At 35.8% G+C, this 24,693-nt stretch overlaps 1 protein-coding gene across 8 annotated transcripts in view; it reads right to left on the bottom strand.

Moving 5' to 3' along the window:
• Positions 1 to 24,693, bottom strand: part of AGO3 (argonaute RISC catalytic component 3) — a 118,077-nt gene that overhangs the window by 48,803 nt on the left and 44,581 nt on the right. The window contains exons 1-2 of one of the 8 annotated variants that reach the window (XM_079917248.1): positions 17,725 to 17,784; positions 16,354 to 16,435 (exon numbers count right to left, since the gene is read on the bottom strand). The exons of 4 other annotated variants lie outside the window; for them this stretch is intronic. The gene's annotated coding sequence lies outside the window, so the exon portion shown is untranslated. Of the gene's footprint in view, positions 1 to 16,348; positions 16,535 to 17,724; positions 17,799 to 24,693 lie in introns of those variants that run through there. 3 more of the 8 variants (XM_079917251.1, XM_079917250.1, XM_079917249.1) reach the window with 3 other exon arrangements.

The raw sequence follows: 24,693 nt of genomic DNA, 5'->3' as shown, positions 1-24,693 counted from the left end.
CTGTCTTGCACAGATTTGAGAAGACAATGGTATTAAATGTTACTAGTGCTAATCCAAGCTACAGGTAGTAATAGTAAGGTGTATCTGCCCAATTTTATCTAGCTACAGTCAGCAGTCTTCCAAGAGCCAACAAGTACGATTTCTTAATCTTGGGTTTTGGAACTAGAAGAGCTTCACCAATAGTTAGTAGACCACCATCACTCATTTCTTAAATACATACTTACTGACTGCTATTATGTGCTATAAAGGCACTGGGGATACAGTGAAAAGTAAAACCAAAACAGACAATAAGCTACATGCTATCATGTTATTTTTTTATTTAAAAACATGCCTATTGTGGTGCTCTTTCTCTTACTCTCCTTGGTTTAGGATTAAATGTCTTCCACAAAATGTCCCTCATCTCTGGAAGGATATTTATCAAGGCTTTAAGTAGTTATCTCAGGTAGTAAGGCTACTGTAGATATTTTTTATTTTCTTCTTTTTGACTTTATCTTTAAATCTTCATTTTTTAATAGTGAGCACATATTACTTTTTCCTTTATTACAGAAATAATACATGAGTGAAGTCTCATCCTAAAAAATTTAAACAATATAGATATCCACAGTAAAGACTTCTGGTCTCCAAGTATCTTTAAGAAGCAACCATTATTAGTACTTAGGTATGTATATATCCTATTCTTTTAATATGCACTTAGAGATAAAAATGCATATACAACTTTCTTTTTTAACATGAGATCAGATAATAAATGTTCTATGACTTCTTTTATTATTATTTTAAAAACTAACAATGTGTCTTAGAGATCTTTTTATTCTGCAGTTTGGGTGCATGGTAATTAAGTGAATATATATTCCCTTCCCCTCTTATTGAAAAGGAACACAAATGATAAAACATTAGACACACTGTTCTGGCCTTTGATTTCTTTTTTCTCATTATATATCTTAGAGATAGATCTATATGTACTAATATGGAACTATATCACTCTTTTTCACAGCTGCAGGATATCTCATTGCATGGACCTACTTCATGTCCCTCATGATGGAGAGTTATGTTGGTTTTGTACTTCCATCCAAATAAACTTTAGAAATACCTCCACAATTTCAAACTAACTAAAAAAAGAGAGACTGGTAAGACTGTATTAGCATTCTGGGTATCTTATTCAAATCCACAGTACTTTAAAAAAATGTATACATTACATTCTTCTATTAAAAAATGTGAGAATGTTGTCGTACATTAAAACAAGGCTGGCAGGATACATACCAGATAAGCACATATTGCTTCTGTGTTAATTAAAAAAAAAAGTGAATAAAGGAAAATAAATACATGGTAATTAACATGCTTATTTTGTCCTTCCTTTAATCCTACAGGTAAATTTTCTTCACTGGATTATTATAATACTAGCATTCACAACTAATGTGTCTTATCTCACAGAGTTGAAACTACTAAACAAACATTATTTATCCTGTTTAACATTCTATTAATTTTCCTTAGTGTTTATCCCACTGTTCTTCTAATCATTACTGTTCACCATCTTCCCCACAGCAATGTGGGCATCTGAGGTAAAAATTAAAGTTAGTGAAGGAAAGCTCTTACAAAAGATGGGATGAAATCAGTGAGTACAGTTGAATTAGGCATGAATTTCAATCAGCAAAGATCTGCCTCTCTATCCCTTGGTTAAATCCTTAACATTTTATAAACCTACATATTTATGCATTTTTTCCTTCTTTCCCTTTCACAAATCAGCTGAGTTTAACTGAAAAAGTAATATTTACATTTAATATTTTTAAAACCTATTAACAAAATATACTAAAGGAAATAAACATACACTAAAGGAAATAAACATACAATCATTTCTACAGATAATTACCCTCAAAAAAGCATTAGATAAAATTCAGCACCATAACTAAAAGTCTCACAGTACCAGGACTAGAAAGGAGCTTCCTTAATTTGATAAAAGTTATCCACCAAAAATCTATGGTAAATTCAACTTCATTTAATAGAAAGTGCTAGCTGGCACAGGAATGCAAGCTAAGAGAAGTAAAAGGTAAAAAGATTGGAAAGGGAGAAACAAAATTATTATTCTTCACAATATGACTGTCTAGAGAGAAAAGCCAATAATCTATAGATAAATTATAGAATTAGACAGTTCAGTAAGGTTGCTAGATTTAAGATCAACATATAAAAATAAAATTACATTCTTATACACTAGCACCCAACTTAAAATGTAATTTTAAAAAGATACCACTTAATATCACAACAAAAAAACCACAAGACACTTGAGATAAAATCTGAACAAAAGATGCATAAGACCTATAGAAGTAATAGGTATCTTTACTACTACAGAAAATCTAAATAAATGGAGTATATACCTTATTAGTATAAATTATTTGTAAGTTAATCTGCAAATTCAAGGCAATTTCAATCAAAATACCAATAGGATATAACCCCCTTGACCTCTGGAACTTAAGAAGCTGATACTAAAATTAACATTGAAAGAGAAATGAAACAAGAATAGCCAAGATAGTTTTTAAGAATAAGGTCTGCTCTAACATTCATCGAGATCTGTTATAATCCAATTCAAGTCAAGAGACTGTGGGGACAGACACACAGACCAGCAGAACAGACTTGGAAGCCCACCTTATACAATATACAAAAACAAATTCCTATTCAGAGAACTGAACATGAAAAGAAAAATAAACATTTAGAGGAAAATATAGAACATCTTTATGATCTTGGAGGCAAGAAAGAATTTCTTAAGATATAAAAACTATCATAAAAAAATACCATAAACAAAGCCAGAAAAAATAAAAGACAGGCTATAGATATGTGTAATACATATAACAAATGATTACTATCCAGAATATATAATAAGTTCCTATAAATCAAGATAAAACAATAAAAGTGGCAAAGGATACGTACGACTAGGCATTTCATAGAAGAGAAAATCTAAATGTCAAAAAACAAATTTTCACTAATTATCTTATTTGTAATTAAGGAAATATATACAAAAACTATATCAAGCTATCATTTTACACCAATCAAGACTGGCCAAAAATGTTAAGACTGATAACACAAGCTGACAACAAGCCAAAGGAAGACTGAAGAATTAAAGCTCTCATAAAGACTGTAGGAATATAAACTGATATAGTCAGTTAGGAACAAATGGTAATTTATAGTAAGTTTGAAGATGAGCATAATTTTCAACTCAACAGTTTCACTCTAGGACTTCCCTGGTAGTGCAGTGGTTAAGAATCCGCCTGCCAGGGCTTCCCTAGTGGCGCAGTAGTTGAGTCTGCCGGCCAGTGCAGGGGACACAGGTTCGAGTCCTGGTCCGGGAAGATCCCACATGCCGTGGAGCAACGAAGCCCATGGGCCATAACTACTGAGTCTGCGCTCTAGAGCCCGCGAGCCACAACTACTGAAGCCCATGTGCCTAGAGCCCGTGCTCTGCAACGAGAAGCCACTGCAATGAGAAGCCCGCACACCGCAACGAAGAGCAGCCCCTGCTCACTGCAACTAGAGAAAGCCCGCGCACATCAATGAAGACCCAACGCAGCCAAAATTAAATATAAGTAAAATAAATAAATAAATTAAATAAATTAAAAAAAAAAAAAAAGAATCCGCCTGCCAATGCAGGAGACACAGGTTTGAGCCCTGGTCTGGGAAGATTCCACATACCAGGGAGCAACTAAGCCTGTGTGCCACAACTACTGAGCCTGCGCTCTAGAGCCCGCGTGCCACAACTACTGAAGCCTGCGCGCCTAGAGCCCGTGCTCCGCAACAAAAGAAGCCGCCGCAATAAGAATCCCGTGCACCGCAACAAAGAGTAGCCCCCCTCGCCGCAACTAGAGAAAAGCCCGGGTGCAGCAAAGAAGACCCAATGCAGCCATAAATGAATGAATGAATGAATGAATGAATGAATGAATGAATGAATAACTTAATAAAAACCCAAAAAACAATTTCACTCTATTGGAGTATATACTCTGCAAAAATTCCATATCTGTGAAAGGCAACATGAATGAGAATGCTTATTGTAGCACTGTTTATAATGGTAAAAAGAATGGAAACAACTTAAACACCAGCCAAATGGATAAATTTGTACTACATGCATATAATTACAATTAATGGGCAGGTGTTACAATTCAGATAAATACAATTGAGAAGTAGAAAACTTGAGAGGAGTTTGGTAGAAAATGCGATCTTACCAACTACTTAGATTGCCATTATCTAGATATGTATAATACACAACTAAGGCAAAAAAATTTACCAAAATAGACTAGATGTCTAGAATACCAGTGGGATAGCCTTTCAATTCATGAACATAATATCTCTGAATTTATTAACGTAATTCCAGTTTCATTAAGGTTTTGTGATACTTTATAAGTCATTTATTAATAATTGATAAAAATTTTATTGCTGTTGGAAATGTATCCTTTAATCTTTCATCACTTACTAACTTATTATTTTTTAAATTTTATTTATTTGTTTTTGGCTGTGTTGGGTCTTCGTTTCTGTGCGTGGGCTTTCTCCAGTTGTGGTGAGCGGGGGCCACTCTTCATCGCGGTGCACGGGCCTCTCACTGTCGTGGCCTCTCTTGTTGCGGAGCACAAGCTCCAGATGCACAGGCTCAGTAGTTGTGGCTCACGGACCTAGTTGCTCTGTGGCATGTGGGGTCCTCCCAGACCAGGGCTTGAACCCGTGTTCCCTGCATTGGCAGGCAGATTCTCAACCACTGCGCCACCAGGGAAGCCCACTTATTTTTTTAATTAGGTTTATTTTCTTCTTTTCATGGGTAACAGTGTTAGAATAATGAGAAAAGGATAGGCTTGGAAATGAAATAGATTTTAATTCTAGATCCAGACTTGAAATTCAGAGAAATCATAATTCGTTCATTGCAAAATTAGAAAAACATCTAGTACTTATAGCATTAGGGTGAAGATTCAATATAAGGTACCTACTTGTGCCCAGAACATGGCAGGAGCTCATCAGAGCTCTTTTTCTCATCTTTGAAGAACTGTCTACTCATGTCTTTTGCTCTCTCATTTACTGAGGTTTTAATTCTAGGCAAAATCATTTTGTCAATGTAAACTAACTCCTTGAAGAGGCTGATGGGAGAATGTTCCATGAAAAAGTGATTAGGATTCTTGAATGTGCATTTTACTGTGTCAAAACTGAAAATTTTTGTTAGGACGCAGCTAAAATAACAGATGTGAAAAAAGAAAATAATAAATATTTGCCATATTTAAGATAACTAGGACTACAAGTACCAAAATGAGCCCAGGTCCAAATGATGAGTATAAAATAAAGCAGTAAATAATGTTGGATCCTGGTAAAAACATAACTACAATTATACTTTAATCTCCTGAGAGGTTATGTGCCTTAATTTTATATGTATACTTTCATTGCTCTGAAGATATAAGAACAGAAACTTATTATACAATGCCTTTTTATGGTAATAGTGAGCAATTAAGAGGTCACATTAAACATCTTGGTGTGTCTATTATTACCTAGCAAAATAATATTAACATAGTACTCAGGAGATATTGATAGATGAAAGGATTGCTTTTCTTTTTCTTTTTCTATTTTTAATATAAAATATCACATATTTACTAGAGTGTCACTAAACAAATTATAAAGTGAATATCCACATAACCAACATTCATGTCAAGAACTAAATATTGCCAGCATCCTAGAAACCTCTTCCCTATCCCTTTCCCAACCTTAACTTCCCCTCTCTCTGCTAGAGGTAACCAAAATCCTGGCTTTTATGGTAATCACTTCTTTTTCTTTATAGAATTACAACATAAGTACAGATCACTAAGGACCACAATTTAGTTTTCCTAGTTCTTGAATGTTATGTAACTGGAAACATAAAGCATGTAATCTTTTTGAGTCTTTTGCTAAACACTGTTTCTAACTAATCTATATTAATTAAATGTAACTGGTTTCTTCATTTTCATTGCTCTAACACTCTGTTGAAGAAATACACAATTTATCCACTCTGATGTTGATGGACAGGGAATTCCCTTGCAGTCCAGTGGTTAGGACTGGGAACTTTCACTGCCAGGGGCCCAGGTTCAATCCCTAGTCAGGCAACTAAGGATCCCAGGCGTAAGCTGCCCCACAGCAAAAACCAAAACCAAACAAAAAACCAAAAAAACCTGATTATTAATGTTGGTGGACAGTTTATGCTGGCACTTTCCTTTGGTTATTAGAATAAGGTTATGAATATTCTTATAGCCTTTTTTTTTTTTTGGCTGCACCACGCAGCATGCGGGATCCTGGTTCCCTAACCAGAGATCTAACCTGTGCCCCCTGCAGTGGAAGAGTGGATTCTTAACTGCTAGACCACCAGGGAAGTGCCTAGGTGGCCTTCTTGATATACGTAAACACGTATATTTCTCTAGTAGAAAAGGCAATATCTGAGTAGAACTGCTGAGTCATTAGGGATGTGTATCTCTGACTCTCCTAGATAATGTCAAACTCTTCCAAAGTGGTTTTAACAAATAACTCTCCCACAAGCAGCATTTAAGAGTCACTGTCGTGACAAATTTTCACCATTAGTATCGTTAGACTTGAATTTTAGCCCTTCTGGTGGATGTGTAATGATATCTCAGTTCAAGAAAAAAAACAATTTGAGGTATAACTTACATACAATAAAATGCATTTCAATTGTAAAGGTCAATGATTTTGACAAACGTATATACATCTATGGTATTACCACCCCAATCAAGACAGAACCTGTCATCACCCCAGAAAGTACTTTCCTGCCCCTATGCAATCAGCTTCTGTCACATCTGCCACAGGCAAGCACTGATCTGATTCGTTTCATAATAGAATAAATGGTTCCAGAATTTCATATAAATGGAATTATACTGTATACACCACTTTGTCTAGCTTTTTTGTACATCTTACTTGAGGTTTATCCATACCATTGTATAAATTAGTAGTTAGTTCTTTTTAGCTGCTGGGTAGTATTTCATTGTATAAATAAATCACAACTTGTTTCTCAATTCACTTGTTGCTGGGCATTTGGGTTGTTTCCAGTTCCTAATTATTATGAACATGTAAACATATATGCACAAATCTTTGTATGGACCTATTTTTTCATTTCTCCTGGGGAAAGACCTAAGAATAGAACTGGTAGGACACATGGCAAGAAAATGTTTAAATTTAAAAAAATCTGCCAAGGGCTTCCCTGGTGGCACAGTCGTTAAGAATCCACCTGCCAATGCAGGGGACACAGGTTCGATCCCTGGTCTGGGAAGATTCCACATGCTGCGGAACAACTAAGCCTGTGTGCCACAACTACTGAGCCTGTACTCTAGAGCCCGCGAGCCGCAGCTACTGAGCCCACGTGCCACAACTACTGAAGCCCACGCGCCTAGAGCCCGTGTTCCGCAACAAGAGGAGCCACCGCAACGAGCCCCTGCTCGCTGCAAATGGACAAAGCCCACGCACAGTAACGAAGACCCAATGCAGCCAAAGATAAATAAATATTAAAAAAAAAAGAATCTGCCAAAATATTTTTCAAAGTGGTTGTACAATTTTATACTCCTACCATTTCTGATTGCTCCACACCCTTACCAACACTTAGTATTGCCAGTCTTTTTGATTTAGCGAATCTAGCAGGTATGAAGTGATATCTCACTGTGGTTCTTACCTGCATCTTCCAGATGACCAATGATGTTTAGCATCTTCTCAAGTGCTTACTGGCCATTCCCATAATCTTTTGTGAAGTGTCTGATTTTGACCACTTTTTAAAATTGTCTGAGTTGTGCAAGTTTCTCATATATTCTGGACACAAATCTTTTGTTTAGGATATGTTATGCAAATATTTTCTCCCAGCAGTAGCTTGTCTTTTCATCTTCTTAACAGTGTTCTTAAGAGAATGTGTTCATTTAGATGAGGTTTCCAACATATTAAGAAATCTTTGTCTATTCCAAGGACATGAATATTTTTCCTCTTTTCTTACAAACTTCTCAGTTTTAATGGTTTTTTTTTTTGTACAAATACTCAGCTGTTCTAGCATCGTTTATTGAGAAGACTATTCTTTCCCCATTGAATGTTGGCCCCTTTGTCAAATATCAATCAACCACGTAAGTGGGTCTATTTCTAGCTATTTCTAGCTATTCTAATCACTTCTTAGCCTTTTGGCTAAGATCAAGTGTAGTATCTATAGCTATCATGTAAACTGATTTGTATGTCCATCTTTAACCCCAATATCACAGCTTTGATTACTGTAGCTTTATAGCATGTCTTCAAATCAGGGATTATGAATCCTCCAACTCTGTTCCTCTTCAAAATGGTTTTAGCTATTCTAGGTTCTCTGCATTTCCACATAAATCTTAGAATCAGCTTGTCAATTTATATTATAAAAAAAAAACAAAAAGAAAGCCTGGTGAGATTCTGGGATTGTGTTGAGTCTACAGATCAATTTGGGGATAATGGACATCCTAAGAATTTGAGGCTTCTGGGCCAAGAACATTGTATCTCTGTTTATTTATATCTTCCTATCTTTGTCAGGAATGCTTTGTAGCTTTCAGTGTAGAGGGCTTGTACATCTCTTTTAAAATCTATTCCTAAATATTATTATTATTATTTTTTTGCGGTACACGGGCCTCTCACTGTTGTGGCCCCTCCCGTTGCGGAGCACAGGCTCCGGACGCGCAGGCTCAGCGGCCATGGCTCACGGGCCTAGCCGCTCCGCGGCACGTGGGATCCTCCCGGACCGGGGCACGAACCCATGTCCCCTGCATCGGCAGGTGGACTCCCAACCACTGCGCCACCAGGGAAGCCCTACATTTTTTGATATTATGAATGGTACATGTGTTTTTCACTTTTCTAATTGTTGAATGCTGGGTATTATTTATTATACTGCTAGTATTTTCTTTTTGTATATGCAACTAGTGTCTTGTAATCTTGTAAATTCATCTATTAATTCTAGTAGGATTTGGTTTTTTTTGGTAGATTTCTTAGGATTTTTTACGTAAACAATTATGTCTTCTGCAAACTGAGATAGTTGTATTACTTCCTCTACAATATTATGCCTTTATTTTTCTTGGACCACCAGCACAATGTTAGAAGTAGTGAGAGCAAGTATTCTTGTCTTCTTCTTAATCTTATGGCAAAATCATTCACACTTTTTATCATTTAGTATGATGATGCCTGTATGTTTTTCTAGATGCTTTGATCAGGTTGAATAAGTTTCCTTTTACTGCTAGTCTGTTACAAATTTTTATCATGAAAATGTTAAAATGTGTCAAATGATTTCTTCTGTCTGTTGAGAGGATTACATTGTTTTTGTCAGGTGTCAGATTCCAGGGTATACTAGCCTCATAAAATTGAGTTGTAAAGCCTTTCTTCTTCTTCTGTTTTCTGAAAGAATTTGTGAAAGATTGGTATTATTTTTCCTTGAATGTTAGATAAAATTCAGCAGCGAAATGATTTGGGACTGGAGTTTTCTTTGTTAGAAAGAATTATGGATTTAATTTCCTTAATAGATACAAGGCTATTCCAATTTTCTTTGAGCCAATTTTTGTAAAGTTGTGTTTCATTTATCAGATTAATTGGTATAAATTTGTTCCTAACATTCCCTTATTAATCTTTCAGTTCTGAAGGATCTTTAGTGATAACCCCTTCTTTCATTCCTGACACTAGTAATCAGTTTTATTTTTTTATTTTTCTTGATTAGCCTTGTTAGGAGTTTAAAATTTTTATTAGCTTTTTAAAAGGAATTAACTTTTGGTTTCATTCACTTTCTATATTGTTTGTTTTTCTATTAATTTTTGCTCTGATCTTTATTATTTCTTACCTTCTACTTACTTTCGGTTTAATTTGTTCTTATTCTAGCTTAAGATAGAAAGTGTGTGTGCTAGCCTGCCTCCAAAGACGGTCCCTAATAATAAGTCTTGCCTCATGGGATTTCCACGTTTGTGTCTCTCCTACACTGAATATAACTGGTTTATATAACTAATAAGACATTACAAAACTGGCAGAATATAGTTTTCAATGCTAGGCCTTAATGTCATTACAGCTTTTGCCTTGCTCTATCATGGATTACTTGCTCCAGAGGAAGCCAGCCACAATATCATGACAACACTTAGCCAGCCCTGTTGAGAGGTCCAGATGGCAAGAAACTAGGCCTCTAGCACAAACTTGTTACTGAGTTTTACAGATGTAAAACAAGACTTAACCATCCATTTAAACATTCATCAAGTACCTACCATATCAGGGACTCTTTTGTGGGTTGGAATTTAAAGATGACTCAGACAAAGCCTCTGCCTTTTAAGAACAGATCCTGGGTTAGGATGGCAGAGGAACCACAAGCAGCTCATTTCATTCTTTCCTCAAACTCCACTATAGCCATGGTAAGGAATTAAAAGAAAGAAAGAAAGAAAGAAAAAAGACATAAACCTAGAAGGAAGGGAGAACAGAAAACAGAAAATGCACCAACATTTTAGAAGATGAAAAGCGAGTAGACAAGTTGTAACTGACATAGCAGATAGAATCCTCAGAAGGCGTGAGAAATGGCAGTGCTAGGTACCTCTGAAACCGGTGATAAAAGGATGGGGGTAGTGCAGAAAAATGAAGAGGAAAGCTGTTTGAGAAGCAGGTAGAATCCTAGATCCCTTGTTCAGCTCCATTCACATTGCGGAACAACTGCCTCGTCTTTATCCTGGCATAAACTGTAGGTGTATTCTCTGGAAAAAGTAAAAGACTTTTGGAGGGAGGATGTCAGGCACAATTAAGGGCACAGGACTGTACCCAAAACAAGGAATTAAGTAACTATAAATATTAAATGCTGAATGCAGACATTCCCCAAGCCAGAATCCCCAACTTGGCTTCCAGATCGCAGGTAATGAAGACTATTACCCTTCAAGCAGGAGGTTTGGAGGGCTCATCTTTGGGTAATTTGACCAGGTAAGACATAAGGATAAACTAACATTATAGGTTCCCCAACATCAGCCCAATCAAATCACCCTATGATAAAGCTCAAAGTAAACAGGCTCCACTGATGAATTCAAAGCATCTAGTCAGTGTTTTAGAGTCCCAATGCATCATGAATAAATAATCAAGGATACTATATGCTTGAAGGAAGCTTCCAAAATGGAGGATAATGATCAAAACAAACAAACAAACAAAAAAAGAATTTGGAAGAAGCATAAGCATGTGTAAGAAAAATAATACCCCAAAATAAATGATCTACAGTGAGCTTAGAGAAGATACTACCATATATGAAACAAGAATAGTATGCTACTATAAAATAACATTCAGGAAATAAAAAAGAACGAATAGAAATTTTAAAAAGCGAAGGGGGTTAGAAAATGAAGGTAAGTAAATTTTCCAGAAAGTAATACAAGGGAAACAAAACCTCACTAAAGCTATTTAAAAAGTGGAGCACCACTTTCAAATTTATGAAGGAAAATTATTTCCAACATAGAAACCTAGCTGAACTTTCATTTAGGTTTGTTGATACATTTTCCAATGTGTAAGGCATCAAAAAATTTTGCCTCCTGTGTACGCTTTTCTCATGAAACTTCTAAAAAAGGGGGGAGGGGTAGGAAGGGATACAGATAGTGAAGTTTGATCCCAAGAGGACAGCTGTGCACCAAATATGAACATACTCTATCAGACTGAAGCAGTATGGGTCAAGAAACAGATCTGATTAGACTGTCACTGAAATTCCTGATGCCATTATACTCTTTTTCTAATGTGAGGATAGACTAGACAAGCCTGATACAGGTATCTTTACTTGGCTGAGCTTGACCAGTGCTGATAAAGTTCCTGCCCTGTTGCCTGACCCTTTCACCCTAAAGAAATATTCTGCTTTGATCTACTTCTGAGGACTAATTTGAATACTGTAAAAATCAAATTATTTCTTAACCTTAGGGATCTTATACCTGAACTGAAGACAAACATATGAAGCAAGCAACACTAATATTGTGATTAATAAATTACTTATTAGAAATCTGTTTTCCTTGCAAAGGAAGCATATTCAGTGAGAACTTTTGACTCTTAAGCAGCATAAATTATAATTACCAAATTCTACAACCATTTATATATTATGACTACTTTCTTCTAGTAGCAAAATAGTGAATGTTTTATAAAAAGCTACTTTTTACTGAAAAGCACAAAGAAGTAAATAAAGTATATAAAAATAAAAAACATTTCTCAACTCAGATGTCCTGGGTCTGAGATTTGTCTGCCAGGAATCTTGCCTCTTAAAGGATGCAGTAAAGAGCTGTGAATATTAAGGGCATAATCTCTGGAATCAGAAAAACTGACCTCTATCATTTAAATATAATAACTATTGTGCCTCAAATATAGTTTTATCTAAATATACCTTTAATAGGTTATATTACATATATCAATACATTAATAAAAATATAAAATACAAACTATGTGACATTTCGAGAGAGAAAGTCACTTTAGAGAAAGTTTAGATTTTGTCTCTAAACTTCAGTTGGGGGTATCACTTAACTCATACAACTGTGATGACGTTCATAGGAGATACAGTTGTCTTTTGGTTCCTTGGGGAGATTGGTTCTAGGACTCCCTTTGGATATCAAAAGTCGGTGGATGCTCAAGTCCCTTATAAAAAAATGACATAATATAGTCGGCCCTCAGTATACATGGTACCCAGGTAACAAGGGCTGACTGTAATTAATGTAAAATGTTTAGCATTCTCCCTGTGGTAAACAAAAATATCTTCAGGGACATACAACTAATAAGTACCAGATTCACTCTTTTTTGGCTGTGTTGCACGGCTTGTGAGATCTTAGTTCCCTGACCAGGGACTGAACCTGCGCCCTCGGCAGTCGAAGTGCGGAATTCTAATCACTGGACCACCAGGGAATTCCCGAGATTCACTCTGATGCTCTTAAAATGCATAATTACAAAAATTAAATGCAAGTTGCAAATGAGTTAGGCCTAAAGGCAGGCCAACCTAAAAAAATATTCTGCATTTCATTGACTCTAAAATGCCAATTATGGTAAGGTACATCAGTATTGTGTGTATCCTAAAAGAGAAATTTGCCAATTCAACTGTGACAAACGATCTACTGCAAGACATCTCCTGATTTCAGAGATAATGAAATGTGAAAAAAAGTTTTTTGTGTGTCTAAGATTGGTAAAATTCATTAAAGTTACATAGTTGAGAGTTAGGATATTAAACACCATGAAAACAATCATTTTGAAGACAAGATTAAGTCACACAATTAGAATTAAATTGCTTGCTTTCTTAAAGTACTATTCCATGCTTATCTCCACCACAAATTTCACCTAGCTCCCACCTGTCACTTCCTCAGAGAAAAGTTCCTTGAACACGGAGACTAGAATGGATCCCTTTGTTACGCAGTCCCACTGCACTTAGTACTTCCTCGTAGTACTCATTATATTGCTCAATACTAATCTTCTCTGGTTGATTTCAAGTTCAATAAAGACTATTTTGTTCAGTGCAATATACCAAGTGGAAGGGTTGTAAAATCAAAACCACACAAACAAGAAAGGAAATATAAGCAAGTAAGGTGGTCAGTGTAATATTTTCCCTCATTATTTTTCACAGCAGCATTATATATTATTGACAATTTAAAAATAAACTCATTTAAGTGCCTTCTTAGCGCAGTAGGCAGCACATCAGTCTCATAAGAATAAACCCGTTTAAAATTTTAGGCTTTGGGACTTCCCTGGTGGCACAGTGGTTAAGAATCCACCTGCCAATGCAGGGGACACGGGTTTGAGCCCTGGTTGAGGAAGATCCCACATGCCGCAGACCAACTAAGCCCGTGAGCCACAACTACTGAGCCTGAGCTCTAGAGTCCATGAGCTGCAACTACTGAAGCTCACACGCCACAACTACTGAAGCTCACACACCACAACTACTGAAGCCCACGCATCTAGAGCCCGTGCTCCCAACAAGAGAAGCCACCACAAGGAGAAGTCCGTGCACTGCAACGAAGAGTAGCCCCCGCTCGCCCCAACTAGAGAAAGCTCGTGCACAGCAACGAAGACCCAATGCAGCCAAAAATAAATAAATAAAAGAAAATAATATTTTAGGTTTTATTTCATTTCATTAAGATAACACAGATCTTTTTGTTTCTTTGCTTCACAGTGGCACCTGAAATTATCTACACACTTTGTTCACACAAATAAACATACTGTCACATGTTTCCTGAAACATGTAGCCTTATAGGTTCTATCTCTTCTCCCTATCCCAACCAACCTATTTCATTCCTCTTTCTTCTTTCCTTCCTTCTTCCTAAAGGGAACCACTATACTGAAACTGGTGTGTATTTGTCCCATCTATGTTTTTATGGTTTGTTTTTTTGTTAACATCTTTATTGGAGTAAAATTGCTTTACAATGGTGTGTTAGTTTCTGCTTTATAACAAAATGAACCAGCTATACGTATACATATACACCCATATCTCCTCCCTCTTGCGTCTCCCTCCCACCCTCCCTATACCACCCCTCTAGGCGGTCACAAAGCACTGCCATCTATGTTTCAATACTTTTACTGCATTTGTATGTATCCAGTATATACTTAAAAAAAAAAATTCACATAAGTAGTAACATAACCTTTTGCTATTTGACCATCCCCCCAACATTGTTTTCAATAATAATCCATGTTGATATATGTAGACCTGGTTCATTCATTTAACTGTTACATAGTATACCACAATAGAACAATTTATGTACTCATTCCAATGTTTACTTATTCTGTTATTGACAGGAATCAGGCTGTTTCCAATTTTCTGCTATTACAAATAATGTCTCAGTTTTTGCAAGATACCTCTATGGTATATTAAGGGTTTTAAGACATGTTCAATATCATCTTTACTGGATATTGAAAACGGCCTCCAAAGTAGTTGTATCAAATCATACGCCTATAAGCAGTGCATGATAGTTCCTTATACTTTATCCACATCAACATTTGATATAAGACTTAAATTTTTATAAATCTGATAGGTGTGAAATGGTACTGATTTTACTTGCATTTTCCTGATTACTAATGAATTTGAGAATCTGATTTTCTATTGGCCATTTGTGTTTCCTCTTTTGTGAATTACCTTTTTTTTTTTTAACTGATTGCCTTATATCCCATAAAGCTCTTGGTTATATATGCTTTAATATTCTTCTAGCATTTTAACTTTGTTTATGGTGTATTTATAACAAATAAGTTTTAAAATTTGACAGAGCCAAGCTTACCAGTATTTTCTATTATGATTTATACATTTTACATTTTGTTCAGTGTTAGAGATATTCTCTTACTTTTTCTCTGAATGAATCTTATCTTATTTTTTATTTTGGCCACACCACATGGCATATGGGATCTTAGTTCCCCGACCCGGGATGGAACCTGCACACCCTGCACTGGAAGCGTGCAGTCTTAACCACTGGACCGCCAGCGAAGTCCCTGACAGAATTTTAAAGTTTTGCTTTACAAATTTTAGATTACAATCCACCTAGAAATAAATTTGGGATATGATGTGAGATGGGTCTAATTATTTTTTTCATATAGTTAACAACAGCATAAACACCATTTATTAAACATTTTACTCTTTCCTCAGTGATTTGAAATGCCAACTTAATATCAACAAAGTTTCCACACACACACACACACACACACACACACACACAGAGCTTATTTCTAGGCTTTATATTCTGCTTCATTAATCTGTCTGTCCCTGCAGTTTAAAAAGTGTGCTAAAATTGTTACAGTTTCAACATAAGGAGGGCAATTTCTCCCCCTTTACTCTTCTTTAAAATTATATTGATTTTTCATCGTCACTTATTTTTTCCATATAAATCTTAATATTGACTTATCAAGTTTCACTATATACCCAATTGAGATTTTACTTAAAATTGCATTTACAGATTAATTTTGGGAGAACTGACATCTTATCAAACAGAGTCTTCTCAATAAGCCTAATATATTTCTTTCATTCAGATCTTCACTTATATCTTTCAATAAAGTTTTATATTTTAGAGACCTCTCAGAAATCTTTTATTCCTGTGTATCCCCTTTTCAACCCAAACTCTCAATGTCATCACATTTTCTAAAGCTCAGTTAAGACATCATTTACTTCTACAAATATTTTTCTAACTTTCCAGGCTCAATTAGATACTCCTCCTCCATGTTCTTGGTTTTATTTATGCATTCCTTGCTTAATATGACCGAGAGTTGTGCCAGGCATGGAGGTAGACTGGTGAATAAGATGGACAGTCCCTAGCTTCATGGAGCTTTCATTCTAACAGGAGACAAAGAATAATAAACACTTATAATTCAAGGTGACACATGGTATTACAGGGGAAGTATACTGTACTATGGGAATACATAAGAGAAATACCTAACTCAGACTTGGGGGAATGGCTGGATGGGGGGCAAGAAGGGTGTCAAATACTGCTTCTCAAGGAAGTAACATGTAGACTGAAACCTGTAAGAAGAACAGAAGTTAGCAAACACAATAGTGACTAAATATCATAGTACTGACATCCTTGTCTTACTCTTGATTTTACTGGAAAAGCTCCGCTGCTTAACTGTAAAATCTACTCTCTGAATATGTTTCCTCCCTTGGCTTCCTTGACACCATTTCTTGGCTCTCATACTGCCTGTGATAATCATTAATTGCTCACTGGTTCCTCTTCCTTAAATGCTAGTATTCTCCATGGCTCTATCCTTTTCATTCCTGTTTTCAATCTAAATACTATTTCTAAAGTTTTTCCATTTTCAGAGTTTCAAATATGGATTTATATACTAAGGAGTCCCAAAACTTTTACTTTTAGCTCACACCACTACAGATTTTCACATCTGCATTTCCAACTACATACTAGATGACTCTGTCCATATGTTCCATAGAATCCTCAAGCTTTAGACATATTTACATTTGACATATTTATACATGGTATATACTGCCAGCTAACCAGCAACAGCAGACCTACCTCCCATATTCAGTATTATCATTCATACCTGGTATGAATGAGTCACTATTCTGAATGTATGTTGGTGAGTATGCCCTTCTTGAAAGCTAGTTTACAAAAGCCAGCACAGTTAGCTAGCACAGTCACTGAAGGTTTGGGAATATGAAGGTTGTTTCAAAGACTGAATAATCATAGAATTCTGTAGGCCAGGTATGGGGTTTTGTTTTTTTATTTTTAATATGTCAATTCGGCTAGGCTACTACTTGTCAGTTATTCAATCAAACACTAATCTAGGTATTGCTGTGAAGATATTTTATAGATGTAATTAAAGGGATATTATCCTGGATAATCTGAGTTGGCCTCATTTAGTAGTTGAAAGGCCTTAAAAACGGGGCTGAGGTATCCCCAAGAGAGAGAAGAAATTCCACCTATGGACAGCAGCTACAGCCCATACCCATGTGTTCTAGCCTGCCCTTCCTGATAGCCTACCCTAAGGATTTCAGACTTGACTAGCTAGCCCCTAAAACTGTGTAAGCCCAATCGCTCTCTCTCTCTATGTGTCTCCTACTGGTTCTGCTTCTCTGGTTGAACCTAATACACTAAGATTGTAGCTTTACTTCCAAAAACCATTTCCTTCAAAAACCTAGTAAACCTTCTGGTCTCTTCATTTCCAATCAGTTCCATGTACCAGTAACTATACCCAAAGTTTTTTTCTGGACATGGTTTTTAAACCTATTTTTTCAACTTAATCTTTGTAATATGTTCCTTCCTCTCCATCCCACATTAGACCATCACCATCTCTTACCTGAACTAGTGATTGAAAAAGCCTCCTAACTGGCTTCTCAGATTAGTTTTTTTCTCCTCTATCTATTCTCCACACTGCTGCCAGAGGTCTCTTTCTGGAAAACAAATATGATCATGTCACTATCCTTCCTGAAAACTTTTGAAGTCTTCCTACCTACAGGATAGAGGTAAATTTGTTTTCTATTTCATTATTTTCTGTTTTTAACTCTTATTTCCTTCTATTTTTCTTTGCATTTAATTATGTTATTTTTCTAACTTATTAAGATGAATGTATAGGTAATTGATGCTTTTCTTCTTTTCTAATAGGCATTTAAGGTTTTAAATTCTCTCTAAGCATTGCTTTAGCTAATCATACCAATTCTGATATGTACTATTTTCAATACTCTTCAGTTCAAAATATTTAAAATTTGTGATTTCTTCAACCAATGGGTTATTTAGAAATTATTTTTTAGTAATATCCAAAGCTGAACTTTAAGTTCCAGTAGGAAAATAGCGGCAATTTATTTCCAAAATTTCCCACTTTCCTCCTAGAACTTGATACAGAGCAACAAAGATAATGTAAAAAAGAGAGAAAAGAAAAGGAAAAAACATCCTACATCTTCAATGAACCTAGGAGACAATAAAAACCTGAAAATGCCAGATTGTAAGTAAATATGGCCCAAAGTACTTGGGACTAGTAGAACCTATGCAAGGGAGAAAGACATGAAAGATGAAAGAAAGCCTAGTGGGGCAAGAGTAAATTTTCACTCCAGAGAGAGAGGGTCCTACCCTAAGTGGGAAGTGCAATGTTTAGTTCTGAGATTGAATGGGGGAAATCTCAGAAGGAAGTAGAGAAAGGAGGTGTAGAAAGTGTCATGAGAGTGAGTAGAGGGTGAACTAGAAGTGACAGAGCTCAGATAGGATTACCCTTCTAAAACCAAGGCTTGCATTTTTCCTCTGTAATGCCAAACTTGGAGAAAAGTTAAAAGAAGAGTACAGTGAACCACCACGTACTCTTCACAAATTCTCTAATTGCTAATGTTTGAGCAGGCACTTTCAAAGGCAGGAGTTGGGCTTCCCTGGTGGCACAGTGGTTGAGAGTCCGCCTGCCGATGCAGGGGACACGGGTTCGTGCCCCGGTCCGGGAAGATCCCACATGCCGCGGAGTGGCTGGGCCGGTGAGCCATGGCCGCTGAGCCTGCGTGTCCGGAGCCTGTGCTCCGCAACGGGAGAGGCCACAACAGTGAGAGGCCTACATACCGCCAAAAAAAAAAAAAAAAAAAAAAAAAAAGGCAGGAGCTGAATTCCCCTGGTAGCAGAAACTCCTTAAACATATATTACTCAGAGGCAAAAGAGATGTGATTTATTTTGAAGAAAGAACCCATCAGAACAACAGAGGACAGAGGCCTTGAGCAGAGAAACCTGGAAAACCACCTTGCTCCTAATGTCCTGTCCCACCTCCCTCTCCCACTCCAGTCTCTTCTAATAGGTGGTTTGGGACAACTCATCTCATTCAAATACGAATAACAAAAGTGATAAGTATCCATACAAAAATACCATTTAAAAAATGTAAAAAAGCAGCACAACATCCCTGACAAAGAAAACTCAACAGAAAATACCACCACGAAGTAGATAAAAAATTATAACACTACTTTTTAACATGAATTCAAAACTTCTTAATGCAGCTATGAAGAAAGATCTCAGAGCAGAAATTTAAGAACTAAGGGGAAAGACAAACAGTTAAGAGAAGATGAAATAAGCACTGAGAACTCATGAAAGAAATGGAAGAAAAAGACTTTTTCAAATTCAAAAAATGAAGACTGAGCAAATGGTAAAAATTATATCACAAAAGGCACAGTAAGGAGCAAGTAGGATGGAATTTTTTTTAAAAGAAAATAAAATGACAGATTAAAAAAAAAGATAAAAGAGTTGAACCTACATTTTCAAAGGGAATCCCATGTTTTAAATAAAACTGACCCAAAATGCTCAACACTGAGAAAAAAATCTAGTAAAATAATTGTAAAAAATATTTTCAGCAACCAGACAAAAAAAGCAGGTCCCTTCTAGGGAAAAGAAAATCTGCTGACATCATATTTCTCTATTGAACATTCACTGTGAGAAGACAGTGGGAAAATACCTTTAAGAAACTCAAGAAAGTGTCATTCAGATATACCATAATGGAAAAGAATATTAAAAAAAAAAGCATGTCTCTACGTGTAGAACTGAGTCACTTTGCTGTGCAGCAGAGACTGCCACAACATGGAAATCAGCTATACTTCAATAAGAAAAAATTGAATGAAAAAAAAGTGTGGTTCAATCATTTTATGTCTAGCCAAGCAGTCCTTCAGGAAAAAGGCTATAGACAAATGGTTTTCAATATGCAAAAACTCAGCTCTTACTCATATGAGCCCTTCCTGAAGTAACAACTTGAGGACAAACTGCAACCAAGAGATGACAGGAAAAATTTTAGCAAAAGGACTTGCAGTTAGCACCAACACATATAACTGTAGATTTAAGCTGAAAACGAATGAATATACAGGTGACAGAATGGAATGTAACTGTTAACATGCTCACAAAACACTGGAACAGTAATATATACAAATAAATGAATAACAGAAAAATCATAAAAAGTAGCATAAACTCACTGATTTCACTTTACAGTAATAGACAGGAATCAAAGTTGAAAGTCAAGTAGTATAAATTTAAGCAAAATCGTAACAACAATAAAATAATGCTATATTGGCTAAAACTAGTTAAAAAAGGAGAGGGAGGAAAGAAGGGAAGGAAAAGAATAAAGCTAATATAAATGTTACTGATTAAGGAAAGCAAAAGATACTGTTTTAAAGAGAGGGAAAGATTATTATTATATGAAGGTAACCACTGATGAGAAAAAAAAAAAATCTTTCCTAATAACAGAACTAGCATTTAAAAAGCACAGAAAACATACCACATGGATTATAATCCTTTTGTTAGACAATGTAGACTTTTGGCCCAAAAGTACAAAAAAAGTCACTTTATCATTGTAAAGGGTATAAATCAATGAAGAATACAGATAGGTGTACATATGCTCCCAATACTATAGCAGCAACATCATGAAAGTGGAAATATAAGAAGAAATAGAAACACAATAGGAAATTTAAATTTATTTCTCCCATCTGAGACAAGTAAACAAAAATAAATAAGGAAATAGATGATCTAAACAACATAATCAAAATTGAAGTGCTGATGAATATTCATTTAACTCTATCCTAAAAATTGATTATATCTTATTTTCAAATAGCTATTGAACTTTCATTCACAAAATCTGACCATATATTAGGTTACTAAAAAAAAAAAACCCTCAACAAATTCTAAAAATAGAAATACAAACCACATTTTCTGATTAACAGCAAAATGAAACTAGAAATTTATAACACAATCAGAAAATAAAAAGATCTTCAATCTGAAAATTTAAAAAGTCTCTCAAACAACATTTGGATAATATGGGAAATACAAATGAAATCTGTGGTGTTTTGAGAAAATGATATAATAAAAAACTAGGTATTAGAAGCTTTGGAACATAGCTAAAACAGTGATAAGAAGAAAAATAACTGTTCTTTTTGGTTTTTGTTTGTTTTTATTTTTGGCCATGCCACACGGCCTGCAGGATCTTAGTTTCCCGACCAGGGGTCGAACCCACACCCTCAGCAGTGAAAGTGCGGAGTCCCAACCATTGGACCACCAAAGAATTCCCGAAATAATTTTTTTAAATACTTTTTTTAATAAGAAGAAATGAAATTAAATGTTACTAATATAGTTCAAAAAGGAAGGAAAAACAACTAAATTAACTGAAGAAAAGTGGAAGAAAAAATTTATAAAGCTAAAAAGAGAAATTAAGGAGTCAGAAAACAGAAAGCCAGAGAACTAAGAAAAAAATTCAAAAGCTCTTTGGTGGGGGGAGGTGGGGAGAACCCGTTGATTAAACTACTACCTCTCCTAATTAAGAGTAAAAAGAACAAAGCACAAATACAAAAAAGAAACTATGGGGATAAACCACAGAAGTAGACAAAACTGAAAAAAAAAAAAAAAGGAACTACTTAGTAAAGATACATTAGATATAGATAAAATATATATTTCTAAACAGACTGATTTTTCACAAAATAAATGCAAGATTTAAAAGAGCTACCCACCAAACAAAACAAAACACACCAGGCCACAAGATTTTACAGGGGAATTCTACCAAATCTTAAAAGAGCTGATAATTTCAATACTATTTAAAAACTGTTGTACATTTTAGAAAATGGGAAACTTCTAAATTCTTTATGAAATAAAATATTAATACCAAAACTTGAAAAAGACTGCATAAAAAAAGAGAAGATTGCAGATCAGATCAATCTTACTTTTTGCAATTTGATTAAAAAGGTAAAGCATTAAAAAACAGATTACAGCATCACATTAAAATAATCCAAAACCACATGTTTAGTTCAGTGTTTGTTAAAAAAGAAGAGAAATATCATATCATCAGCTCCATAGCCACTAAAAGACATCTGACAAAATTCAACATCCATTCTTGATTAAAAGTACTCAATAAAATAGGAACCAACAGATGCTCCTAAACATATACATACATATATGTATTTAATGCAGAAACACTGGAAGCATTCCTTCTAAAGTAAGGAATAAAAAGAGGATGCCCACTATTCTCTAATGGTTAACACTGTCCTATCTAATTAGTCAATATAATCTGATTAAAAAATATTAGAGGTATAAAAATCCAAAGGAAGACGTAAACCTATCACTATCATAGATGAAACGATTATAACCTAGAAACTGCAAGGAAATCACTTGAAAAGTTAATGGAATTCAATAAGGCAGAGAGAAAAAAGTTACTATACAGAAATTAAATGCCTTCATGTACATAAACAATAACCAGTTAGAATCTATAAACCCATTTAATAGGGAAAAAAGAGAGAGAGGACATATCCAGGAATGATAATAAGAAATGTGCAAATTTTATGTGAGGAAAACTTTAAAACACTCCTGAAGTAAACAAAGGCAATCCTGAACAAATGGAAAGGCATAGTGTTTTCTTGGATAGAAAGACTCACTATCTTAAGACTCAGTAACTTAACTTAAAAATATAATGAGGTCACAGTAAAAGTAACAGTCCATCCTCCCATAACCACTAGTTCTGACAAGGTATTTCTAAAGCTTATATAGTGAGATAAGTAAGAATGGCCTAGAAATCCTGAAGAGAAAAATGAGACTAGCCCTAGAAGATATTAAAATTATAAAAGAAAGGACTGACTGAAACACACAGCCCCACCAAAAGACAACTTTCTACATGACAAAAAGCAAAAACAAGACCACACCAAAGATCAAAAGACAAATAACCACCTAGGGATAATATTTGCAATTCATATCACAAAGGGCTAATCTCCTTGATTTCAGAAAGCTCTCTCAGTAAATAAGACCAAAAATCCAACAGAAAAAAAGGAGCAAAGGACATAAAGAATTAATAAAAAAGAAATAAGGTGGCCCTTACATATGTGAAAAGATGGTCAAATGCAAAATAATAGTACATAAGGAAACTATTTCTTGTAAATCTGATTGACAAAAATCTAGAGTTTGACACCTCTAGTGGCAAAGGTATAGGGAAACAGGTAGTCTCATTTACTGACGCAAAATATTTACAATCTCAGTGGAGGGCAATCTGGCAGTAACAATCAAAATTACAAATATATCTGCTTTTGACCCATCAATCTCACCTCCTGGAATCTATCTTAAAAATAAAAATATATGAATGGGGCTTCCCTGGTGGCGCAGTGGTTGAGAGTCTGCCTCTCATTGCAGGGGACACGGGTTCGTGCCCCGGTCCGGGAAGATCCCACATGCTGTGGAGCGGCTGGGCCCGTGAGCCACAACCACTGAGCCTGCGCGTCTGGAGCTTGTGCTCCGCAACGTGAGAGGCCCGCGGCAGTGAGAGGCCCGCGCACCGCGATGAAGAGTGGCCCCCGCTCGCCGCAACTAGAGAAAGCCCACGCACAGAAAAGAAGACCCAGCACAGCCAAAAATAAATAAATAAATGAATTAAAAAATATATATATATGAATGATGTTCTGAAATGGAAAATAATTAAAAACAGCCCTAGTCTTCCCTGGTGGCACAGTGGTTGCGAGTCCGCCTGCTGATGCAGGGGACACGGGTTCATGCCCCGTTCCGGGAAGATCCCACATGCCGCGGAGTGGCTGGGCCCGTGAGCCGTGGCCACTAAGCCTGCGCGTCCGGAGCCTGTGCTCCGCAACAGGAGAGGCCACAACAGTGAGAGGCCCGCGTACTGCAAAAAAAAAACAACAGCCCTAGTATACACCTAAAGATGACTTTAAAAATACATCATCTCGACGTATCCCCACAATGGTAGATGCAGCTGAAAATAATGACAAAACTATGTACTGATCTGGAAAGACCCAGGGATCCTTGGAGGAATGGCTGATTCCAGGTATAGAGGAGGAAATACAGGATGAATCTGGAAAATTCTGCTGTGCCAGAAAGCAAGAAAGCTATCAAAGACTATGAATTATCAACAGGACAATGTGATTTTCCACATAAGAATTCCACCTAATGTAAAAGGAATAACAATTAGAAAAAATACCAGTTTTTCTAGTGAAAAAATGACTAGTGAAATAAATGACTCAGGTAACAATGATCAACGAATGGAATATCAGTGACTGAAAGACTGACTGGGAAATTTACAATGGAGAGATCAGGCCTACTGGTCTCTGAACATACTGATCAATCTTAGTACCACTAAAGTTGGGACCACTATATACTATATGCCTCCTAATATGATACAATACAGAGCATTTATGAATCAGAATTGAATCAAGCTTACAGGGCCAATTTTCATTTTCAGGAAATATAGGGGATAGAGGAAGAAGACAATGACACCACAAGAAAACAAAAGACAAATCCAGATTTTTGGATATTCAACAGGAAAAGTGAAAGTTTCTAC

The sequence above is a fragment of the Stenella coeruleoalba genome (genome assembly GCF_951394435.1).
Source record: "Stenella coeruleoalba genome assembly, chromosome: 1".
Lineage (NCBI taxonomy): Eukaryota > Metazoa > Chordata > Mammalia > Artiodactyla > Delphinidae > Stenella > Stenella coeruleoalba.
Note: the sequence above shows the minus strand (reverse complement) of the source record. Positions and strands in the feature narration are given on the sequence as shown.